We start from the raw sequence: 19,192 nt of genomic DNA, 5'->3' as shown, positions 1-19,192 counted from the left end.
CAGTGACTTCATTCAAAGCTCTATAATCGATGCACATCCTCTTCGTACCATCCTTCTTCTCCACAAATAATACTGGGGCTGCCCAAGGTGAGGTACTTGGTCTGATGTAGCCTTTTTCTAACAACTCATCAATTTGCTTCTTGAGTTCCACCAACTCTAGTCCGGACACTCGATAAGATCTCTTGGAAATAGGGGCGGTGCCTGGGATAAGCTCTATGGCAAATTCAACTTTCCTTTTAGGTGGCATGCTTAGTAACTCTTCAGGGAATACATCAAGGAATTCTGACACAATCCTAATTGCCTCAATTGGATTGGACTCCTTGTCATCTACTGATAAATGGTGACAGGCTCCTTCTTCTAGTTCAGGTAAGTACAGTTTGGTTATTACTTCCTTTCTGGATGGGGATACCAACTTGACTGTTCTCTTGTCACAACTAACAGTGGCTTGATTTTTGTGTAGCCAATTCATCCCTAGGATGACATCTAACCCTTGAGTTCCCATTACTACTAGGCTACCGGGGAAGTCTGTCCCCCTTATTTCAATCCTTAGATTCGGACAAATCCTTTCGGACTGAACTTTTCCCCCCAACTGAATTAACTCTTAAAGGTGGGATCATTGGTTCTATGGGGATGTTATGTGATTCTACCCAAGATGTAGAAACAAAAGAATGCGTGCACTACAACACAAACACCCCTATAGCAACGCATACATTGCAACAAAATGGTTATGCGTTGCAAGAAATTAGGTGGCAACAGATGCTAGCAACACAAATATTTATATGTTGCAAGAAAATCAACTAGCAACGTTTACCATGCGTTGCAAGTGTCATCCGTAGAATATCCAAATTACCTGGCAACGTTTGTCATGTGTTGCAAGAGTCATTCGTAGTATTTATGTCACCTAACAACATTTGTCATGTGTTTCAAGTGTCATCCATAGTATTTGTGTTACCTAGCAACGCTTATCATGCGTTGCAATATGCAGTATTTATGCAAATTAGTATATTGGTTTTAATACTTACAAAGTACTCCCTTCGTTCCAATTTATAGATCGCTTGATTTTTCCAACACCAAGTTTGACTTACTCGTATTATTCAAAAAAATCATAATAAGTATTTGATTTTATTGTGGTTTAATTTTTTCCATACTTTCATATTTTTTTAATAGGACGAGGTGGTCAAATTTGGTGTGAAAAAAGCCAAACGACCTATAAATTGAGATTGGGGGAGTATTTTTATTGGTTCTAGTAATTCGAAAGAAAATTTTACTAGTGTTTCCTATGTTTCTGCCTTTCCATGTTTCTATACCATCTTTATGTAGAGTCTAGTAAAAGCTTGTAATCCTACGGTATATTAATCGTGGGAGCAAATTAAAGCTGCCTCCTGAGATGGTACATGTCCCTTCTAAAATACTGACCATAAGATTGTTCGCTAATGGTACATGTCTCCCTCATCCACGCACCACGCGAAGTCTCCATCCAACTCCCACGATAGGGCACGATGCTTCAAGATGCCATAGTGCCTGGGCCACCGCGAGGAGCCCCAAACCCAATCTCCTCCCCCTCCTCGCCGCTCCCCTCCCTCCCTCAAATGTCGTCGTGCTGCTTAGGCCACCGAGCCCCAATCTCCCCGAACCCGCCATCATGCTGCCGGCTCGGATCCGCCGCGGCTCCGAGCGGAACTTCATCCCCCTCCCCCAAGACACCACCACCTCGGCACCAGCAGTCCGGCGCGGCATGAGGGCTCAGCGCGCCCGCCTGGCAGAGGCGCTGAGGCTGAAGATGGTTCAGGTGCCGGTTCCGCTCGTCGAATATTCCAAGAATTTTCTCTATTCGAAATACTCCTCAAGAAGAGAAATCCAAGGTTTGTGCATCTCCAGACAACTTAGGGCCATCGAAATACTCCTCAATTTGTTTTAGGTTCTTCCATCTGGTGGCCATCTCTTGTTGCTTACGAGGCTTCTATTTCTGCAACAATGCTCTACTGATGGTAGGAAAGAGGAATTAAATGATCAAACATCAGTACTGGGTGATGATATTAATGCACGGCCAGAGATCTTAATGGTGCTGATTATGATCCTAACAACATTGATATGTTCAGGATGCTTAGAATTCTTTGGTTTTCTAGTTACTTATGTAATTGTCGTGTAAATTATCGATCCCCTGACAGGTCAGTACTGAATACTAAACCAGAGATCTTAACCCGTTCCTAGGAGGAACCCAACAATACGTAACTGAAATTAATTGTCAATTCCCTTTATCTGTTCATGACTTTGCGTATTTTTTCCTACTCAAGATAGCCATACATGGAGCTATGTTCAGCAACAATAACACAATTTGTTCTCTACATATTACAATATGCAGCTGATGGGTTCGATTCCTTAAAGCTAATAGCAGTGGTCACTAGCCTTTGAAAATTACAAAAATATGGTCTGTTATTTCCGTACTAGGTCTGTTGAGCTGTCAGCAATGTGATCCTTTGAGCGTTATCAAATGTTATTTGGTTAAATGTCTTACCAAGGCAGCATCAAGATTTCAAGCAGAAGATTCTTATATGTTTTTGTTGTTTGTGCCTCTGATCATTATTTCGTCTAATGTGAAGTAGTGTCCACGTTCAGCGTCATTTGAGCATATCTTAGTGTATACAGAATGCTCTATCTGTATAAAAAAACTAGATCGACAAATTCCAATGGCAGTGCCAGTGCCCGTGCATAGGGATGATCCAAAGGCTACACCCCAGGGTACTCCAGTGCCCGTGCATAGGGATGATCCAAAGGCTACACCCCAGGGTACTCCATTTATGAAAGCCCTACTTACAACAGAATTTAAGTGATCCAGCCAAAAATTCATGATCCTTTACATGCCAATTATAAAAGTACCACCGCATGGGAAGAAAAGTAGCAACTGCAATTCTGAAGTTTTTGTGGTAGATGCCGACTGCATTATTTGGTTTGTCCGAACTCTAAAATGCCACCATTCTCTTTGTCCTTCCGATGCCACCATTCTATTTTAGTTAATTACTCCATTCCTATTGATTTTTGCATCTCCCTCCAATTAAAGAACATCCTCGATTTTATAAACTTACCAAGGACATCATTTACAGGCAATTGGTTGGTAATTCACAATAATTATTTCATCTCCTAGCAGTACATTTTAAGTATGTGAGCATATCGTTTCAACGTTCTTGCTTTTATTGATGGTGTCAGTTATATATGTTTATCGATTTCACTATTTCTTCCTGCAGGGGTTCAAATTGATCGAAAGCGTAGATCTGGCTCCTCTCAAGGAGCTGATCGATCCCCTGACAGGTCAGTACTCAGTAGCCTAAGACTATGATTAGTGGTGCTGCTGGGAGTTCTTTGAGCATTGAACAAGCCATTCTTGGATTGACCGAGGCTTTGATGATAGTACTAAATGACAAGGAAAATCTTAGTGCACTTGGTAAGCACAAGAATGAGAATCATTCTGGTGGCAGTGAGTCAACTTAACATATATTGCAGATGCTTCGCCAGTTGCCAACCAAAAATATATCTGATAAGATAAGCCATGATGAGATTACAGATGATTCTATCTCCAATGTCAATAATTCCTTTGCTGATAGAAAGGCACTGCATGTGAAGCGGACCAAAAAATGGCTTGAGTAAACAACTAGTAATGTTGATAAATTACTGTGTGCTACATTCCCACATGTGCGTTTTCCTTGTTTCTTACAGTTTAAAATAAATGAGTCACCTGTTAGGAACATGGGATTTTCCCCTATTCCTGCGTTTTTCCTATGAAATTGAACTGATCCATTTGAAATTCATGTATGATTCCTGTGTTCCAAACGGGGCCTTATTCTTTTAAGTTGACACTCATTTTTTTTGCAGCTTGCTATTCATTCATGTGAGAAGGTAAGGAAGGCAATGGTTAGTGGTGTAAAAGGGCTTTTGTCTAGTTGCAGTTCTACATTAAAAAGAACCAAGATGCTACTTTTGGTATGTGAACTTTAGTATTTTGTTACCTTTTGAGAGCATGGAAGCTATAGTTATGTACACATATTTTACAACTTTGTCATCATAGCTGCATGCATTTTATCATTTGAAATTGATTTACCATGCATTCGCTAGCCTTTCGTAGCAGCCTCTTAGTGCTTGACCCAATGCTATATTTATTTTTTGTTTTGTAATTTTATCGTTGCAGGAATGTTTATGTGTTCTGGCATGTGATGATGCTGCAGCTGTGTCTGAGGCTGCACAAGATGCTCTTGATCATCTTTTCAACCAAGGCCACAATCACGTAACAGAAAATGAGATTTCTGATACCTTTACTAGGTTCGTGCCACTTCCAGTTCTGAAACAGCTAAAGTTGATGATGGCCTGTGACAACAAAGTTTTAATTGTTCTTTATATTATAAGCAGGCTGGTTGAAAGGCTACCACAAGTGGTACTTGGAAGCGAGGAGACAACTGCACTTTCACATGCTAGGATGTTGTTGGCTCTGACCTTTTATGCTGGTCCCTAGTTTCTAATAAATCATCTTCACCGTTCTCCTGTGAGCTCACTCTCTCTTGGATGTTCTCGACATTTATTACATAGATATATGGTTCCCCTGTTGACTTTTAATTTGATTCCTTGTCTGGATCTGCCATTTTTCTGTTGACTTTGAAATTGATTACCCTGGCAGGTCATTGCTGCTCGTTTCTTTGATTGTTTGGGTTTATGCATAGGTCATAGCTCACAGTTTTCTGGTTCCATGGACAAGCTAATTGTATCAAAGCCACTATCTATTGGGTATCTTTATTCAGTTGCTGAGTTGAAGAGTGGCGCCTATTCTAAAGATACAACTAACATATCTCTGCATGCCACGTCAACATCTGCAGCCTCCAAAATATCTGTTATCCATGATAATGCTTTGCCAAATGCATTACTTGGTACAGTTGAATATGAGTTGCCCCATGTGCCTCCATGGTTTTTTCATGCTGGTAGCCAGAAGCTTTATGGGGTTCTTGCTGGAATAATTAGACTTGTTGGCCTATCAACAGTGTCAGGTACCTTGTGAATTATTTTGCTTGTCAAATCTACGATTCATGGACTGTTCTATTTTTTCATGCTGAGTCAGTACTAAACCAAAGATCATAACCCTTTCCTAAGAGGAACCCAACAATATGTAACTAAAATTTATTATCAGTTCCCTTTATCTTTATCTGTTCATGACTTTGCTTATTGTTTCCTACTCAAGATGGTCGTGCATGGAGCTTTGTTCGACACCAATGGCACAATATGTTCTCTACATATTACAATATGCAGTTGATGGGTTCGATTCCTTAAAGCTAACAGTAGTGGTTACTAGCCCTTGAAAAATAAATTTTGGACAACCAAATTTCATAGCAGCTTTGACTACTGTTGAAGTTGATCTTTTTACTACTTTAGATTGTCGTTGATGTAAATGTTCTTAGTGGTGCTTTGAGATGACTAAGGATCTATATCTGTCTTAAGATTTGTCTTTTCCTTACAAGTGAAGAGATTGCGTGGTTCAATGAAGTAATAACCTATGATCTATGGGCCAGGTCTTTGATGAGTACCTTAACTTGCAGGATAGCATACTCATATAGTAATATTGTTGCTTGTTGCTCTTAACAAATTTCATTCAGGAACTGGGCCATGTTGATGTTCAAAAGAGTTGTCAGAAGTTCATGACATCTGGTATTTATTATATCTTCTTTTGTAGTGGGCTGGTGTGGTCTGCTTAGCAGCAGGTAATTTTGCTATTGAAAATTAATCTATTACCATAAGCTTGGTGACTGAGGTAGACATTTGATTTATACTTAATCTAACTGTTTCTCTATGTGAATGTATACATATAATAACTCAGGTAGCACTACAACCAGCAATGTATGGATGAATTGAAGATAGTAAAGAACGCAGGCAATCTTATAGAAACTCTGCATCTTGAAACTGGCATGATTGACAAAGAAGCTGGATGCATCCTTTGGATTGGTGTCTTCTTATCATCAAGCAGTAATGTGAAGCAAGTTCATTTGTTGACTAAGAATAGATGAGCACAAATCAGTGAAGAGTTCATTGCACTAGAGATGGAGGATGGATAGGTGGTAGATTTCAATATGGCTTTGATACTATTGTTTCTCTTTACAATCTTTGTACAGAACAAGAAAAATGACGTTGTATGTGGATACTATTGTAATTCAAGAATTTATTTCTGAATAATAAATATATTTGTTTATAATTTGTGTATGGGTTTGGTATAATATATAAATTTTCAACTATATTGATTACATTTGTATTCAAATTAAATTATTGTAATAATAATATATATTACCTGGTTCATTCCTTGCTACACATGGAAGCGTTACTATAGTCCTCGGATATCCGTTGTAGCATGGCAACGCTTAACTCTTGGTTTTACCAACGCATGTATAAGTGTTGTTATAGATCCTAGCAACGGCAGTATAGGCAACACATAATTATGTGTTGGTATAGACCTTAGCAACACATATATGAACTTTTTGCAACGCATATATGCGTTGCTAAAGGGGTGGTTGTTTTGTAGTGGTGGCACCAGTATCAAATAGTACTTTTGCTAGGTAGGATTCGACTGGAAACGTACCGACTGCCACATCCTGAGCATCTTGGATTGCTTCGGCCTCCAGGTGGTTCACCTTTCCACGATTGTAGGCCTGACCACGGACTCCTGGTGCTTGTTGTGGCGCTCCTTGTCTAGTTGGGGCATTGACTGTTGGCGGCTGCTGAGCAGCTTTCTTTGGACAGTTCTTCACCAAGTGATTTTGTTCTCCACAGTGGAAGCATGCATGACCTCCTACTTGTGCTGGGGCTGCTTGGCCGTTCTTGTTGGTTGCTGGGGCAAGAAGACGAGCTGCCTGGTTGTTCTGACGTTGGTACTGATTTCCTCTAGGTTGGGTGTTCTGACGGTACTGCTGCTGCTGCTGAGGAAACTACCTCTGGTACTGGTGCTGGTGTTGACGTTGATGCTGGTGCTGGTGACCTTGCTTGAATTACTGTGGTGAGTTTCCTGAGTAGCGGGGACGACTGCTACTCCCGACCTGAGGTCCACCAATCTTGCGCTTCCTATCCTCCATCTCCCGACACTTCTTTTCAGTCATGATTGCTCTGTCTATCAAGTGCTGGAAGGTGGGGAAAGTGTGATTCATCAACTGATAATGGAGGGGATCAACCAATCCTCTTAGAAAGTGGTACTGCCTCTTAGCATCCGTGTTAACGTCTCATGGGGCGTAGCGTGACAACTGCAGAAACTTATCCCTATACTCACTGACGGACAGGGGACCTTGCTTCAGGGCGAGAAACTCCTACTTCATTACTATCATAAGTCCCTCGGGCACATGGTAGCGACAGAAGTTGTCCCTGAACTCCTCCCAGGTGATGGCTTCAGGGTTGGCATGGGTGGCGAGGTAAGACTCCCACCAAGACTGTGCTGCTCCCCTCAGCTGTCGGGGACCATACAAAACCTTCTCACGGTCGTTGCACTGGGCAGTGTGCAACTCACGCTCAATGGTACGCAGCCAATTTTTCGCATCCATGGGATCAGCAGAGTGGGCAAAGACAGGGGGATGGCCCCTCATGAACTCTATCCGCTTGTCTCTGGGCACTTGTGGCATCTGAACTTGCACTGGAGGCTGAGGTGGGGGTGGCTGCTGCTGCACCTGCTGCATCGCTGCTAAGGTCTGACCAATTGCCTGAAGTACCTGAGTTTGCATCATGAACATCTACTCAACTATCATCGGGGGTGGCGGTGGCAACTGCTGCTGCTGGGCTGCATCCTCCTGAGGTGCCTGTTGTTTCGGCTGAGCACGCCTCGCACCTCTACGCCTGTTCTCAGACATCTATAGAAATCACACACATATCAGATCTGACTCTGCAGTCTTTCAGCATAAGAAAAGATATACGGAAAACTTCATGGCACCAAACAATTCATCATATTCACTAACAACTTCTCAGATAGAGAGGAAAGTGGAAATAAATGGATTACCCAACTAAATAACTGACTTTATTAATAACTACACAAAGTTGCAGGGGATACCCACACCTTGATGACAATCATTAGAAAGATCCAACTTCATTACATGTTCATCATGACAAGCATTCCAACATACGATAAGCAAACTAACTCGAACTAAGACTAACTAGACTAAGATACTGAAGTAAACAATATTATTACAGACTCTGACTCTGTCGATCTATGGGTCTAAATCTATCCAGGTCCTGCAATCTGGGGTACCATAGTCGAAGCGACCATGGGGTGGTGAACGGTAAGGGTGCTGAATCCCTACAGGGGCGGGAGAACCACCATCAAGATAGTGGCGTGCCACGCATTCAGCACGCAATTCCGCAACCTCTGCCCGAACCTTGCTCAACTCATCAAGGGTGTGGTCCAACTCTGTGTTGAGCACGGCGGCCAGGTTTACCATACTGCTCAGCATGGGATTGCCCTCACCGACTGGCGAGACAATCACACATCCAGCACTACTGGTCAAATGGCGAGGATAGTACTTCAGGTCAAGGTTGTCAGCTACCCCGCTGAACAACGAGCAATACTAAGAAAGTGCCCGTCGTGCTGCATCTTGCATGGCTGCCTCAGCAGTGTCCCTCTCAGTGATAGAATAGTGCTATGAGAAGGCCTCTGCACCCTGGAGATCATCGTCCGGACGGCGCACCAAGGAAGTTGCCTCCCACTGGTCTGGGTATAACCCGCGACGATGCTGGTAGACTACACAACGGTACTCGATAGACCAAGTGTGTCGGTCGAAGGCCCGACACAACAGGGTGTCGATAGCGTCGTGGAAGTGACACCCGCGAGCGGCGTCATGAGTGATGGGTCTAGCAATCCACCCCTCCAGCTCCGGCTCCTCCGAGCGCTCCGTGCCGTGGCTCGAACTGCCACCGACATCATCGTCTCCATCTCCGTCAGGGTCTCCTCCAGCAGCCGGGATGCCTTGAGGTGGTGCAGGGGGCATCTCTGGCTGAGGTGCAGGGGAAGGCGACCTCACAGACTCCACCTCCCGTTGAGGCGAGGGGGAAGAGTCATGCTGCTCCTGGTCCTGCTTCTGCTCCTGGCGTCGACGCTCCTGCTCCTTGTGCAGACGACGATGCAGTCTCTACAGGTGATTGGACTGACCTGACACCATGTGATGCAGGGGACGCTCTGCCAGACGAGAAGGCAAAAAGGGGATCACAAACTTACGTGAAGTGCACCTGATACGAGCCATCTACAAAAGACATCGTAAGCACAAGAGTAAGAGTAGAACTATGAGACCAGAAAGTAAACAGAAAGAAAAGTAAGACAAAACTTTTTGAGATAAGTAAATAACATAGATTTGATCAAGATGACCAACTTTTGAAAAGACACTAAGGTCAAGGTAAGGGTAAGGGTCTATAGTCCTTAGGTCGACCATTCTAGTCTAGGTTAGCGGTCCTACAGTCAGCAAGGCTTTGATACCACTTATGTCACACCCGATTTTGGAAGGTTAATCGAATGCGAAACATGTATGTGCCAGGATCAGAACTCACGTACACAGCGATTACATAATTGGCATCATCACACAATGCTCGAAATAAATAGTGGAATGCTACTTTTTTACATCAAGATGTCTGAGACATCCATAGAGTCTAATACATAACCATAGTGTTTAACAGTAACATCAAAGTGTGGAGTAACGAAACGTAGAAGGTAAGCCTACACAAGCAGCTGACTGGGGGTTTGCCACTAAAGTAAACTAGAACTTGTCATAGTCCTGGAACTCCTCAAAGTCCTCCATGTTGCCAACTTCACCTCCTGAGCACTGAGAATAGTGGGGACAACCTGGGGTGGGGTGGTTTGTAAAGCAAGGGTGAGTACACATCAACGTACTCAGCAAATGTCCCGTTTGGCTAGAGTGGACTAGCTGTATGTGGAGTACTCCCTCCAAGAGGAAATACCAGCGAGCAAAATTATAACCATTACTGCTAATCATCATCATAAAAGTAACCAAAGTTCTTCTAATCAAAGAGGATCCCAAGGCTGCTCTTAACCGTGAGCACGACTGATATACCAGTTTCTAACACTTTGCAGAGGTTGCACACTTTACCCACAAGCCGTGATTCCCATTCTGCCCGAGGTTCTAGCCTCCCCATTGATCACTACCAAGGTGACCTAGCAGGGTCTCACTATGTAGCCTTTACAAAGATTTCCAGAGGTCATAGTCGCCCGTTAGGTTTCTCCAGTTTGATAAACACAGTACATCTCCCCAAAGGAAGGGTGACTAACAAAACCAAATCAAAGAACCTCTGCAACCAGCCTCGGCAGAGCAAGTACTGTGCCCGGACCCCATTGACGGCCCTACGGCGAAGCCAACTACTCCTCTGGTTCCTCTAATTAATCAGCTAAGGGCGTCCCATTCCACCCTCATGGTTGCACTGTTATCCCGGGTTGTCAGTCCCCAAACAGGTCCTTATGGAGAGGTACTCAGGAAATAGCCTGAGCCCCCTAATGTAATCACAACAACCTCATCGGGATAACATCATCGTATCATAAAAGATCACATCATGTTCATTGATTAAGTTAAAGAAATAGCATAAGCTAACCATGATTAACCCAAAAAGGTAAACAAGGGTAAGGTAAATACAGACTAGTCAAACCTTAAGTTTCAATAATGTAATGCGAGACAGTGAATTATAAAGTAACGTAGGACATGATAGGTCTGAGGACACTTGCCTTCACTAGGTTGTTGCTCAGAGGGATCTTTGGCAACACACTCAGGAAGCACGAGCTGCTCGTTGTCTAAGTAAAGCAAGCATACATTCAATACATTTGGAAGGTAAAAATCAACATCACATCAAACATGTACAAACGTTGGAACAAAACTCAAAAAGAGGTAACACTAAAATAAAGGAGAATAAGATCAAGTTGTAAAATAGACTAATCTTAATTGGGGATTGATTACTCTCTAAGTGTTTGGAACATAGCTCAAAAGGTTAAGTAGTAATCAAATAAGAAAATATTAAATTATAAGATGAACTACTCTCATTTAGGAATTTGATTATCCTTTAAGTGTTATCCATAATTACATACCTAATTCTATTTATTTCATTAAGACCCAAAGGTTAAACCAAAAATGAATTCATGTAATGCATATCACTAATCTCACAAGATTAAATACAATTTAACTCCTAGGATTCTCCTTTTATTTATTTCATTAAATGAATAAATCAACATATACTTTAATCCTATATTCCAAGTGTAAAATTAAAGTATACATACTACAGTTGGTCATATTTTATTTGAACAAAGAATAATTTTATAAACATTTTGCAATTTGAACCACTAAATTTGGAGTTCATATGAAAAAGATATGAAATAAACAAGTTTTAAAGTTTGAATAATGAAATTAGGGCTAAATTTGTGATTAAATAAAAGTACAGGGGGCTATTCAAAAGAATCCAGTGACCTATGCGCTAAAACAGAGGACGTCGGGTTGATTTCCTAAAACCAGTGGGGCTCTTAAGCAAAACTCACACGCGAAGGGGTATGGGGTAATCTCGGCCATCAGATCAGAGATCAGCGGCCGAGATAAGATGGCACGAGCGCGGGCACGCGGGCGCGGCTGACAAGCGGGGCCAGGGCATCAGCGGGTCTGGGCGGACCGACTAGCTGGACCTAGAGGTAGAGACATGGGGGAGGGGGAAGAGAGAGAGGCGGTTGGATCCAGATCGGAGGGCTAGGATTAGATCCACTCGGGTTACATCTAAACTTTCCGATCTCGGACGAACGACCGGGATCTAACGGTCAGGGGCGGACTTGGACGCGGTGGCTTCGCTCGGTCCCGCGGCGAGAGTTCGCTAGAGACGAGAAGGCTGGCCACGGCGAGGCACCAGAGGCTCGGGGACTAGCCTGGGCACACTCAGGCGGTCTAGCGGACTCGGCCATGGCCCTCACACTAGCGCCGAGGCACCAGAGAGCGCAGGTCACGGCAAGGCAGGCTAACGGTGGCGCTGGATTGCTCCGGCGAGCAATCGCACGAGCAACAACGCGAGGATGACCAAAATAAAGGCACATGCGGGTTGCTCACCTCGAGGGGAAGCGTTGAAGTCGCGAAGCAACGGCGGAGGCACAGAGACTCGATGGGGCGGCGGGGGCGGGGCTCCGGCTGCGCGAAGGTTGCTCCGCTGAGCGCGGACCGGACGCAGAAGAGAGGGAAATGGCACACCGAAGGGTGTCCCGAGCAGCTGACAGTAAGGCGGAGCTCACCGTGGCACTGGACGGGGCACGGGCACGACGGCGGCCACAGAATAGGCAGCGATCGATGGTGGGCGGTGGCGGAGCTCCCTGCACGCGTGGGCAGAGCGAGAGAGAGGGCAAGAGGGTTGGGCAGAGGGCGTAAATGAGAGAGGGGAGGTGGGCGAGCATGGCGCGGGGCTCAAAAGGGGCGCGTGGGCACGTCCTCGGCGGGGGATCGTGGGCGAGAGGTTGAGGACGAGCTGACAGGTGGGGATGGCAGGGCAGAGAGATAGAGAGAGGGCGCGCGTGAGGGAAACAGCACCGACAGGTCGGCCCCACAGAGCAGTGAGAGAGTGAGGGAGTGAACGCGCTGGTTGGTGCCGACATGCGGGGCCCGCTTGTCAGGCACAGAGGGCGCGCGGGCGCAGGCGCGCGCGCGGGCTGGGCTAAGTGGGCCGGTTTGGGCTGAAATTGGTTTTCCTTTTTATAGGGATTTTCTAATTGCTTTTCTATTTATTTTCTCTAGGATTTTCAATTCAAGTTCAAATCAAGTTTCAAATTCAAACCAAATCAAATATATGCAACAATTCAAAGAACAGTTAGGCTCAATATGATGCAACATTCCATGACTCATAAGTTTTGGGCAAAATAAAATAAATAATCCTTCACTAATACAACTAACTCTAATTAAAAGAAAAAGAGAGGGAGAAAACTAGAGAGAGAGTGAACCTAGAGTGAGATAGAGAAGAGTAACAACAGAATTTGGATGATCGTAAGAAAGAAATTTTATACCCCCAAATTCAGGGTGTTACATTCCCCATCCTCTCTTTCTTTACCGTTAGTTAATTTCCGCTGCATCAAGAACAATGGTTACTACTTTTGCAAAACTCCGATGATGATGTAATAACATTAAGTACTTCTTTAATTTATGGTTTTATGCTTTATTGTATTTTCTCTGTGCCTCACCTTCGAGTAAGTATGTGATACTTGATCCTGTTAGTGGCTTTATCAGACTAGATCTGAGGAACTGGCGGTTTATTCCGATTTAAGTGCGGCCTTGCCTCTAAAGCGGGACTTGGGTACTTAAGCTGGAATAATTCGGGGGCTCCACCACAACTGGTATCGAAGCTTGTACCACTTCAGAGAAATCAATAAATCATAATTACCGACTTTGGAAAAGTAAAACTTGCCTAGAAACCAATATCGTTTAGGTTGCCAAGACGATCAGGATAGCCTTAGGACGTGAAGCCTTAGAATACTAGATGGGTAGCTAGGTGGCTAATTGAATATACCGAACATGCTACTACGATATATATGGAGGATTTTTGTACCCCTATACTTGATGTGAGGACGCTTAGGACAAACATGCATGCATCTTAGTAAATGTCATTATTAATAAGAAGTTACATAAACAAGGAGTCACCCGTAATGAAATTTTAAAATCTATAACAAAGATCTCAACTTAACCCTAGAACAGCAAAACCTCAGAAATGTTTTCTAGTCTTCTGCACTAGCTCCTTTTATTTTTGGTTCTCTTTCTTTTTCGCTTACACTTGCCCTTGCACAGATGACTTCCCACGTACCCACTGACGGAGGGAATGCACTTCCCACACAGACGGTCTCGCACGAGAGGGTTTTCCCCTCATCTTGTGGGAGGTGCTGCAGGGAGCGGGTTACGCTACGCCTTCCCAGTACACGGTGCAGCTGTTCGAGGAGCACCGGGTACCTCACTTTAGGGTGAGGATGACTTTGGAGCCTCATCCCCTACAGCCAGGATGGTGTTCACTAGACTTGGAGTCTTTCGGTTTCAGGGCCGATGACACTATAGAGGCCACAGCTCTGCACGTGCTGACAACCTTATGTGGATTTCACCCCTTGGAGATGCCGAGCCACCCCATTGGCTTGTTCTCCGCTGAGAAGGAGGATTACCCGATGTGGAAGGCTCGGGTTGACCATGACAAGGATGTGTGGGCTCTCTACCCTGGACACACCGCTCAATTGACGGTTCGGTGCATTAGTGCCCTGTATCATCTGCAGGCCTTACGAGCTGAGGCGATGTCCCAGCTTATGGGCCTGGTGGAGTCTACCAAGATGACCCTAGATAACAGGGAGGACCTTGTCGTAGACTTGTCCACCAAGCTAGTGGAGAAGGATCTACAGGTCGAGTAGATGGTCAACCACATAAAAGAGCTCGAGGATCAGGTGGAAGCCAGGGAGAACACCATTGAGGTTCTGGAAGACCAGCTCCAGAACACCCAGCAGCAGCTCGAGGAGGCAAACCAGCACTTGGACCTGCACCATCAAGAGATCGAGGACATGGTGGCAGACGGGGCTGATGAGGACATGTATATTGAGGGAGGGGAGGAACCGGAACCCGCTTCTAGCTTGGACACTGCCGACTCAGAAGGACCACCTTCCCCCGAGTCTAGCGTTGCCTCGTTTGCTCGTTAGATTTCAGGGCTAGGGTAGAAATGTTTAGCAGTAGCTTTCCTCAAAGCTAGTTTAGCTTTTGTACATTGGATGTGTTAGGCTAGAAAGTTGAGTCTTTTGGGCCTACTGTAACCATTGGAAACTCTTTTGGCAAGGTGAGTGATGGATGGGTTTTATTTTATGATTATGAATGAAATTATATCCTGTGGTACCAATTGTGAAAGGCGAGGTGAACTTGGAACCTTGAAAACCTCGCTGTTTGATTTATTTTATCATATGCAATCACGGATTTTAAGTATAACAACAGAACCTCCTAAATTTCAGATGGCAGGAAGAGCGCACCGTGGACAGAATGAGCACATTCCTTCACCACTGCGGCAGCCCCCTACCATGCAGGAGCTGATGGCTCAGCAGAATGAGATTCTGCGGCAGCTCGCTCAGCGTCTGCCACCGCCTCAGCACTATGGGGGTGGTGATCACCACCAGCGGGACCCGGCAGCGGCCACCTACCAGGAGTTCCTCAGTACTCAGCCGTCGTTGTTCACCAGGGTGGAAGATCCGCTCGACGCTGACGTATGGCTCAGGGTGGTGGAATCAAAGTTCCCACTGCTTAATGGAGAGTGCTCAGATGCGGCCAAGGTTTGTTTCGTCGCCCAGTAGTTTCATGGGCCCGCTAAGACATGGTGGGACCATTTCCTCGCCATGCAGCCGACCGACCACGTGGTTGGGTGGGAAGAGTTCAAGACGGCATTCAGAGGGCATCATATACCAGCAGGCATCATGGACCGCAAGCTCAATGAGTTTATGGCACTCACTCAGGGAAGTCGTACCGTGTTGCAGTACGCCCAAGCTTTCAATGATTTGTGTCAGTACGCAGGCTACCATGCTAACACTGATGAGAAGAAGAGAGACAGGTTCAGGAGGGGCCTCAACACTAAGCTCTGTGACCATCTCAACATAGTCAGGGCCAACAGCTACAACGAGTTGGTCAACTTGGCCATCTCCTAGGAGGATTGCATCACAGCTCGCCAGGCATAGAAGAAGAGGAAGACCCCTATGGCAGGTCCATCAGCACAGCCTCAGCGCTTCAGGATTGTGTACGACACTCAGAGCAGAGGACCTCAGCAGCAGTAGGGGTGATGGGTGATCCGGCCACAGCAGCATCAGCAGGCATAAGAGGAACAACAACCAGCAACAACAGTAGTACCGTCAGGGCAATGGCAATAGATGTTTCACTTGTGGTAGCACTGGACACTATGCCAAGAATTGTCCTAGAAACCAGCAGAGGCAGGTTCAGAATGCAAATCAGAACCAAGGCAAGAGGCAGAAGGTGCAAGTGAGGCAGGGCAGGCTAAACTTCACCACATTGGCTGACATTCTGGAGGGAGCACCCGTCATGACCGGTATCTTTTCTGTTTTAAATTACCCTGCAATCATTCTTATTGATTCTGGTGCATCACATAACTTCATCAACACAAAATTTAGTGCCAAATGTCAGCTACCTTTTTACCACACAAATGGGGTCATTATGATTGCAACACCCAGAGGCAGGGTTGCCACCTATCAACTCAACCGACAGGTGCCAATAAAATTGGGTAGTACCATATTTAGAACCACCCTCCTTATCATGGGATTGGAGAGCGTGGACATCATCTTGGGGACTGACTGGTTATCACGTCATCATGCGTTGATTGATGTCACAGCAAGAGCCATTGAAATACACTCACCAATTTGTGGGGAAATCACTTTGTACCTACCCAACCAGGGTTGTACCCATTCTTGTGCCCTCACCATGATAGAGTCACCCGTGGAAAGGATTCCAGTAGTCTGTGAGTATCATGATGTCTTCCTAGACGAGTTGCCAGGGATGCCACCCGATAGGGATATAGAGTTTGCCATAGAATTGCAACCAGGGACCACACCTATTTCTAAAAGGCCATATAGTATGCCCCCAGCAGAGTTGGCAGAACTGAAGAAACAATTGCAAGAATTGCTAGACAAGGGGTTCATTCGCCCAAGTACTTCACCTTGGGGATGTCCAACCCTGTTCGTAAAGAAGAAGGATGAGAGCTTGAGATTATGTGTTGATTACCGCCCTCTCAATGCGGTGACTATTAAGAACAAGTATCCTTTACCCTGCATTGATGTTTTGTTAGATCAATTGGTCGGAGCCAAGGTGTTTTCCAAAATAGACCTTCGCTCTGGCTATCACCAAATCAAGATCAGGGCAAGTGATATTCCGAAGATGGCTTTCTCCACCAGATACGGGCTTTATGAGTACTTGGTGATGTCATTCGGGCTGACCAATGTTCCGGCATACTTCATGTATTTGATGAATTCAGTGTTCATGCCAGAATTGGACAAATTTGTGGTGGTCTTCATTGATGATATTCTGGTATATTCAAAAAATGAAGATGAGCATACTATGCATTTGCACATAGTACTTCAGCGACTGCGCGATCATCGCTTGTATGCCAAATTCTCCAAATGTGATTTTTGGCTAAGGGAGATCAAGTTCTTAGGTCACACCATTTTGCAGGACGGCATAGCAGTGGATCCTGAGAAAGTACAAGAAGTGATGGATTGGAAGCCTCCTACCACCGTTCGGCAAATTCAGAGTTTTCTGGGTTTGGCAGGATACTATCGACGATTCATTCCGGATTTCGCTGTGGCGGAACTGCCCGAATTATTCCAACTTAAGTGCCTAAGCCCCGCCTTAGAGGCTAGACCACACTTAAATGGGAATAACCCGTCAATCCCTCGGATCTAGTCCGACACGGCCACTGACAGGATCAAGTACCACAATCTCACTCGATGGTGAGTCACAGAGCAAATACAATAAAGCATAAAACCCTGCATGTAAGAGTATTAAAATTATTACATCACCATCGGAGTTTTGCAAAAGTAGTCATCATTGTTCGAAGTGCAGCGGAATAAAACTAACGGTAAATAAACAGGGAGATGGGGAAGCCCGTCCCATCACTCCTCATGCTCCTCCTCAACCGAGGTGGGGTCCCACTCGACTGTCCAACCCGGTGGCAAGATGGACGGCCAAGTCACTCCAGCAACCATGTCCTCTAGAGAACCTGTAAAATCATGCCACAAGCAAGGGTGAGTATACTAATACTCAGCTAGACTTACCCGGTGTGAGGAGTCTACTCCTCTACCTCTAGACATGCAGCTGTTTGGCTGTGGGGTTTGGTTGCCAAAAGCACTAGCTGAGTTTCTAAGTCAAGTTTTAACTTTGTCAGAGTTAAGTGTGACTCTCTTAAGGCTAAAAGTGTACTATCTACTCATACATAGTAGCAAACATTATTAGCAATCAACATCTTATATCAACTCATCATATTTCCACTTGTTACTCAATGCAGTACAATGGATCAAGCAGTCTCATTAGCTGCGAGAAGCAGACGATTCGAATCGAGTTTTTATCCTTGCAAGGTAAACCTAAACACACAACATGTAGGGGCACTCCGTCCCCACACACATCAACCGTCCCCATCGATTCCCCGTCAGCGGATCAGGGCTCACCGCCTTGGCGTACAATGCCTCACTGACCCCGACTGCCGTCGTGCAGTGACCGCACTTGTACCCACCATAACCGGAATGGGAGACCACGTCTCAGGTCGCGTGAGGGGATATGTCCACTGCCAGGTTCACTCTGGTACTAGGCTTACCGATTTACCATATTTCTCGGCATGTGCTTAGTACGTTCAATCGCTTGACACAGGTATCCGCACATTAATCCTTATTCCAATTTCACCTCGTAGACCACGCATCCCCATGGATCCGTGTCCACCAACCAACTATCAATATGATATAAAAAATGGGTACAACCAATTCCTGATCTCGCGCGAGTGCTAGAAAAATCACTCGTCTTCTACCGAGATCCTAATTAAATAAAGCAACTACTCGACCTAGCATACTAGTATCCATCTCAAAAAGGATTCCTGAGATCATGCAACTAGGGTTTCAAACAATTCCTACACCTAAGTGCACAATCAATCCTACAATCATTAAGTGAAGTAAAATAGCATAAATAACAGGTTATGCATAAACCGGGGCTTGCCTTCCAAAGCAGTGGCAGGCAGGTCCTCTGGTGCAGGCTCGGTGCTGGATCTGGGGCTACCTCCTGAGCAGCTCCTTGCTCCGGCACGAGGACGTACTCTCCGTCAGCAAGGTTACAGTCTATCGAATGCAATGAACATGTATGTCATGATTATGCAGGATTATAACATTATGCTAAAAAGAAAACTAAGTTAAATAGTAACTTAGGGTTTCTGGGTCATGCGGGGGCTTCCAGTGGGTTATGCTTATTACTTTTTAGGCTTAGGTTTTTATTGTTGAGGATAATCATAGGGAATTAGGATTGCCTTTTTATATACTTCAGTGGACAAGTTAATAAGAGTTTTTAGGATGGCACTAATTTCCTGTTATTCACCTTTCCTTTTCTTTATTTTCTACTCATGGTTTCTAGTGTAGGTTTGAACTACGACAGTGGTTTACTATTTTCCAAAAATTCCATAAAAATTACAG

At 44.9% G+C, this 19,192-nt stretch overlaps 1 pseudogene across 1 annotated transcript; it reads left to right on the top strand.

Moving 5' to 3' along the window:
- Window positions 1–3,867: 3,867 nt before the first annotated feature.
- LOC103632434 (uncharacterized) lies at window positions 3,868–6,231 on the top strand (annotated as a pseudogene). Its single transcript, XR_002263483.2, has 5 exons — window positions 3,868–3,975; window positions 4,181–4,311; window positions 4,399–4,531; window positions 4,664–5,735; window positions 5,852–6,231. The product of XR_002263483.2 is annotated as an uncharacterized protein (transcript).
- Window positions 6,232–19,192: the final 12,961 nt, after the last annotated feature.

Source organism: Zea mays, chromosome 7, assembly GCF_902167145.1.
Source record: "Zea mays cultivar B73 chromosome 7, Zm-B73-REFERENCE-NAM-5.0, whole genome shotgun sequence".
Classification (NCBI taxonomy): Eukaryota; Viridiplantae; Streptophyta; class Magnoliopsida; order Poales; family Poaceae; genus Zea; species Zea mays.
Note: the sequence above shows the minus strand (reverse complement) of the source record. Positions and strands in the feature narration are given on the sequence as shown.